Source organism: Macaca nemestrina, chromosome 19 (genome assembly GCF_043159975.1).
Source record: "Macaca nemestrina isolate mMacNem1 chromosome 19, mMacNem.hap1, whole genome shotgun sequence".
NCBI lineage: Eukaryota > Metazoa > Chordata > Mammalia > Primates > Cercopithecidae > Macaca > Macaca nemestrina.
Window position 1 is genome coordinate 4,897,372 of NC_092143.1, and position 6,378 is coordinate 4,903,749.

Here is a 6,378-nt window from a genome sequence, read left to right on the forward strand (position 1 = left end):
TTACACAGAAACGCATCCTTCCCATTGCAGCACATGAGGAGGCCCAAGATGTCACTGTCCCAATATTAGTGATGTTAACTTGGATCACTTATTTAAAATGAAATTCACCAGGTTTCTGAACTGCAAGGTTCTACTTTTCAGTTTGTAATTAACAAGTAATTTACGGGGACATACCTTGAGACCTATTCCTCGTTTAACTTTCACCCACTGCTTTTAGGATCTATTGCTAATTTTCTCATTCCATCACTGCTTTGATCCATCCAGAAATCATTTGTATTTCAACACTGCACTTTTCCATTTTAGAATTTCCATTTATTTTTACAACTTCTATTTCTCTGCTGAGATTCCTGGTCTGTCCACTTAGAATAACCACGTTTTCCCTTAAGTCCTTGAACATACTTATAAATGTAGTTTTAAAAGTCCTTGACTGCTAAATCCAACATCTAGATCAAATCAATGTCCATTTCTCTTGGCTCTGGGTAAAATCTTCTGGTTCCTGTGCATGTGTAATCATTTCTTATTAGACTACACACTGTGGATGCATACTCTGGAGACTTTGGATTCTGTTATGTTCTTCTAAAGCATATTAGTTTTTGCTCTAGCAGCCATTTAATTTGACTGAAAAACTCCAAACCGTCCTCCCTGCAGTGGGTAGGAGGGGACACGGCTGAGTCTCTAGCCTCACAGCTGTTCTTTTCGCAGGGAAATGTGGGGGCTTCCCCATGCACATGCAGTCCGGTGGTTACCCAGAGGCAGGAAAAAGTGCCTGCACAGATTTCATTGCTATCCTTTCTGTACTCTTGATTTCTGGAACTCCCCCTCCACTTTTGAGCTGCTATCAGCTTCAAACTATGCCCGGTGACTTCTCTAGCAGATAAGGGTACCAAGTTCTTCTTGAGTTCTACCCATGCACAGCATGGTAGAACCCAAGAAGTTTTGGGAGTACCTTAAGGCAAGAAAAAAAGGAGAAGAAATGCAAATGGTACCCAGTGAATTCCCATCTTTCAAGGGTTGCCTCCCCAGTTGCTGCCGCCCTTTCATCATTCTCCAATGCTTTTGAACAGTTGGTTTTTATATCTTGTCCAGACTTTGTAATTGTTATCTGTGGGAAGGTTATTCTGGGGCAAGCTTCTCCACTATTATCAGAAGCAGAGCCTCTGTAATCATCTTTTTAAATCTAGAAATTCTCATGGTTTCTTAGAGCTTCAGGCTTCCTGTCAGTATTTTACATGACACTGTAAACTTTCCATCTACATTATTATTCTTTCTATGATACAGAATCCAGCCTTTATTCTTGAATTTCTTCTTACCACTTACCTGAGTGAAGCATCTCTGCCTAAATTCTAAAAGCATATTTCCAGTGGTTCAAGCTGAAGTCATCTTCTTTAGCAAATGGGAAATCTAACAGGTATTGCAAATCACATAATTGGGGCTATGCAAACTTGGGTGTTAGAAAAAATGAACATCTCAGAAGGAAATCTCGCTCATCATATAACATATGCATATTCATATATATGTATAGATAATTTAGGAAAGCTGAGTTTATATAGCTGCAAGTCTATATGCCTAAGGAGAGTGTTAACTGAACTTTGTGCCAAAACTTTAAATATACCCGAGATACTTTTCCAAGTGTCTCCACTCTATTCTGTCAAAGCCACACAAATTTTTAAATAACAGTCCAAATATGCACTGTCCTCTTTTTACGTTTTCCTCAAAGCGCAGTTCATTGCCCCAACCCTTCCTGGAGGCAGATGAGCGCATGCATCGAAAGCGTACCCCGCCCTGTGTGTGCATTTCTTGCTTAGTGCTTCCATTTTGTCACAAGTAACATGACTCCTGCATCCTCTTCCTTCCCCAGAGCATTTAGTCCTGGGCTACTGGGAGAAAATGCAATCTCTACGACAAAGCCAGCTCCACCTTCTATTGGTCCCCTACTGTTGGGTGAATAGTCCTCCAAATGCTGTCAGGAAGGGGACTGACTGCTAAGGAAGGAAATCTCAGGCACTTCCCATATCTGAAAGGAAGGCACAGGAAAAGCCTCAGGATGGAACCCAGACTGGATGAAACCGGGAAGATTTTGCTAGACAGAAATTAGAAACGCTCCTACAAAGAAACTGAAGTTCCGTGAACACCCTGTTGCCGCCCTGCAATTTAGTGTCATACTCTACTTGTAACTCTAACCTAACAACGTGTCATCTTTACTTTTTATGTTATTTATTTACAAGTGCATTTTCAGTATCAACCCCTTCATTCATTAATCCTAATGTGGCCTTTTCCAATGTCTACTTACCATTTTAAATACTTACTATAATTTACAGGGCTTTCTTGAACACATCCAAGGTATATTATATGAGGCTAGCTTAATGGAAAGTCTTGTATACCAAAGCAGGAAAAAAAAAAAAACACATTTAATTTATGATGGCTTTGAATTTTGATCATAATTTACTCATGGAGACCTATTCATACAAAGCAATACCAATACAATTTTTCAGAAGCAATGAAAAAATAAAACAATAAATGCTGATCTTATTCGTTTTTTCCTGAAAGTTCAGACATATTTCATTCTGGGATTATGCAAATTATGCTTAACTGGAGAAGACTTAGGTTATTATAATTTCTCTTGAGCTAATTCTATTAGCTTAACTTTTGGAAGCATTTTAGCTACTAGAATTTTCAAATGTATGTGTTTTTCTTTTCTCCTTAAAGAAATTATCAAGGGCTTGCCCCAGTTCGAGGTCTTAAAACACCAAAAGAGATAGATGTAAATGGAATTAAGAAAAAATATCACTCAAAAAAATTATGACCAAAGAAGAATGATGTTTTGTAAATTCTTTCATGTCACCTCCGAATTTTAATCCACAAATTGGAGTCTGATTAAAAATAGGAGCAAACTCTTAATAAGGATTTTTGTAGAGTACGTAATACATATAAAACTCCCCTCATGGAAGCCAAGCAGTCTTTTTTCCAACAAGATGAAATCAATCATTTTTCAGGGCTCACCATAGTAAAGCAAGTTCATACAGTAAGTGAAAGATACATACATTAAGAAGACAAGGTTCTTGACTCAATGGGCTTAGAGTTGAAAGGAAGATGAGGTTTCTAAGAAGACAAATCACTCCTGGACAGCTAGAGGCTGCAGCAAGTACCTCCAGGACACTCCACTCAGCGGGCAGGCTGGGGAAGCCCGGAGGAAAAGGAGTCTCCTCAGACACCAAGAAAGGCTTCTTGAAGGAGACTGTGTTTGAGCTGGGATTTGCTCAGGAGAATTGACTGTCCCCGAGAGAAGGACTCACATAAGCAAAGGACACAAAAGGGGAAACATTAAGGGACAGTCCCCAGGACCAGAGGGAGGCTGTATAAGGTGAAAGGTTTGGCGCTACAAGTAGATTAGGATGGGGAATATGGGGCCTAGCCAATACTTTGATATGTTTGGGCTTCCTTTTGTAACCTGCGAGCACCCCTTGAAGGTAGAGGTTGGCTGAGCGTGAGAGTAACATGATTTAGACATGGGCATTAGGCCATGCTATGGAGATAGCTGGGCCGCTGAGTGACCATCACAGCCATGTGTGCCCTCCAGCAGCATGAGGGTCCAGATTAGCGCAGAACTCTGGGGTATTAAAGCGGGGTGGGAAGGGTACATGAAGCCAGAACCAGCAGGGGTGGGAGGAAGGGGACGGCTAACAATGACAGCGGCTAACTAGATGGCTGGTGACACCGTTCACAGGAGCAGGGAAATCACAAAAAGGTGGAGGTGGAGGTTTGCCGGGCAAATGGAGCGCCTGGGGGTACCAGCGGCTCTGAGGCTGCCTAGGTAGGAGAAGCTCTACGTGCGGTCTGCAGGCAGATGATCACGAATCTGAAGGTAGTGAATAAAACACGAAAGGGAACGCAGAAGACATCATAGGACAGTCAAAAACAGATGCAGCGGAGTCCATTGTTCAAGAAGAAGAGCAGAGAACAATGACACAAAACAGCGGAAGCGGGGTCCCACAGACAGGGTCACGGTGCAGAGGGGCGCACAGGGTCTGAGAGTCTGGGGGAACAGAATGCTACTGACATAGTGCATGGCTTCTTAACAGCCTCACAGCACGGCTGCCACAGAAGCAGGGCAGAGTCTTCCCAACAGTGAACATGTGTGTGCCTGGGGCCTGCATGGGAACTTGAGACTTGGAGCTGGAACTAGGTAGCGGAACTCAGAAAACGGAGTCAGGCGTGAAGCTCACGGTAAGGACCAGACAATCCAAGGAGGACTGAGATCCAGAGAGAGAACATGAGGGCAGGGATGCGCTTTATGAGCAAGCCTAATGAAGAGGCTCCGAAAGCCAGGGAGTGACGGAGAGGGAAGGGATGCAAGCCAGGTTCTTTCTGGCAACGTGCAGCTTCCAAACCCTGGTTCATGAAAGGACCAGCTTTACTGTCTGATGCACACTCTTCGAATTTAGCAATAACCTCTACCAACCAACAATCTCCGTTTCCAGGGATGATGCTGGCTGTTCCTTCAGAGGTGTCGAACCGACGTCCTGAAGTCCTCTGCACTGACTGGGACACCGCAGATCCCTCAGAGGGAAGGAATCCTGCCTTCTCATTACAGATGTGGTGTATGCTGACAGCTCTCTTCACAAGTCCGAAGTTGAAATCACTTCTATGGGCTTGAAAAGTCTCCTTTTCTATGACAGATTAAAGAAAAAATTTTCTTCCATCAGAAAAAAAAATTAAAAAAATAGGGCTTACACTCTATTTTTAGGGGCAAAATAGCAGCAGCAGCTGAAAGTAAAAACCTTTGGATTCTCACAATCCCATAAATAAAGCAATAAGATTCTCTAATAAAGCGGGTTAACAGGATAACCTGGACCAAGTCTCTAAATACCGAAGACCCATGGAGGGAACAGGTCCATTTAACTAAGACTTTAATCAGAGGCCACTGATTAATCTTAATCCTACAAATCATCCACTGCGACTCAACCCATAAACTGCGGGATCTTTCATTCTCATGCCTCATAATAGGTGTGGGAGGAGCCCAACTGACATAAGAAGACTGTGGCATGACATCATAAAAATCACCAAGTGGCATTGTTAAACACCCACACACGGTTAGGATGCCGCGCGGCTATGCTGAGCACAGCACGCACACTCAGGAGTGATCTCTCCATTGTTCTCTGCTGCGTGGGTCACGAGGCTTCTCATTAGTTATCCAAGTCCTCGTCTAATCACAAACGCTTCAGTCAAAAACCAGGGCATGTGAGAGTTTATATAGGAAACAGGACATCTAAACCTGGAATGAGGGAAGGGAGGAAAAGGAGGGAGGAGTGGGGAAGGTAAGACTCACCTAATTCATTTTGTTTTCTATCACCTGGTACTTCCCCTGGTCTTAGTGGGCCCACGTTGCGCTGGCACATGCTTCAGGCTGTAGCCCAAGGCTGGTTTAACCTACTACAGGGTTTAAGTTTTCAAAAACATTTTCAGCAGATGCACTAAATATGGTCAAATATTTCAGTGTTGTTCCTAATTATATGAAGTTAACTATCTAAAATCCACTGACTATAGATTACCTTCACCCAGGTCTTCAGCCCCAGCTGATTCATAGGACTGTTTAGAATTAAAACCCAATTTTCCTTCCTTAATCCACAGACGACCCCAACCACACTTAAAGGACAGCTAAGAAGCTGCAATCCCTTCCCAGCAAATAGTGCTTATCATCTTACAGAGCCGGTTCACATCTTGTCACTTCACTTTGACCTCCTGGTTATCCTGCCTATTTTGTAGGAAAGGAAACTGGGGCCTACAAAGGTTGGGTCAATTGCCCTAGATCATGTGGAGGGCAGTTGGTGCAGCCAGAATTTAAACCACCTTGGCTCTGTCTCTGGTCCTCATAGCTTCTCTACCAGAACTACAGGACAGGAAGAGCTAGAAAAACCATTCCAGAGCTCAACTGTAACTGGGCATAAACTCTGAGCTCATTAGAAAACTAGAAAATTACATCCTTTTGCTCTTGTTCACAACTTTTAAGTTGTACTTATCCATAAAGAGGAATTACCATGTGTATAGATTGTTGTAACCTGATTTGCCTATGATTATCAGGAAAATAAACATGATTATGGTTGTTTTTCCCCCTCTAAGTCTAGTTGGCAGAGAGAAACTTCGTCCTTCCTTGGCACCCGTCTCAACTGTCACAGACAAAGCTGTCCCTCTGCGATGAGGTGTCTCTCCACCCCCCACACCCCACTGTCTTTTAGCAGCTGGAAGTTTGAGGCCTGTGGGAAACTGAGGAGTAATCTTTAGTCTGTGTTTTTTTTTTCTTTAAATCACCAACTCTGAGAATTCTAGGTGTTACTCTGTGCGCGTGCGCCCCACCATATCAACTTTCACAACTTGGGATCT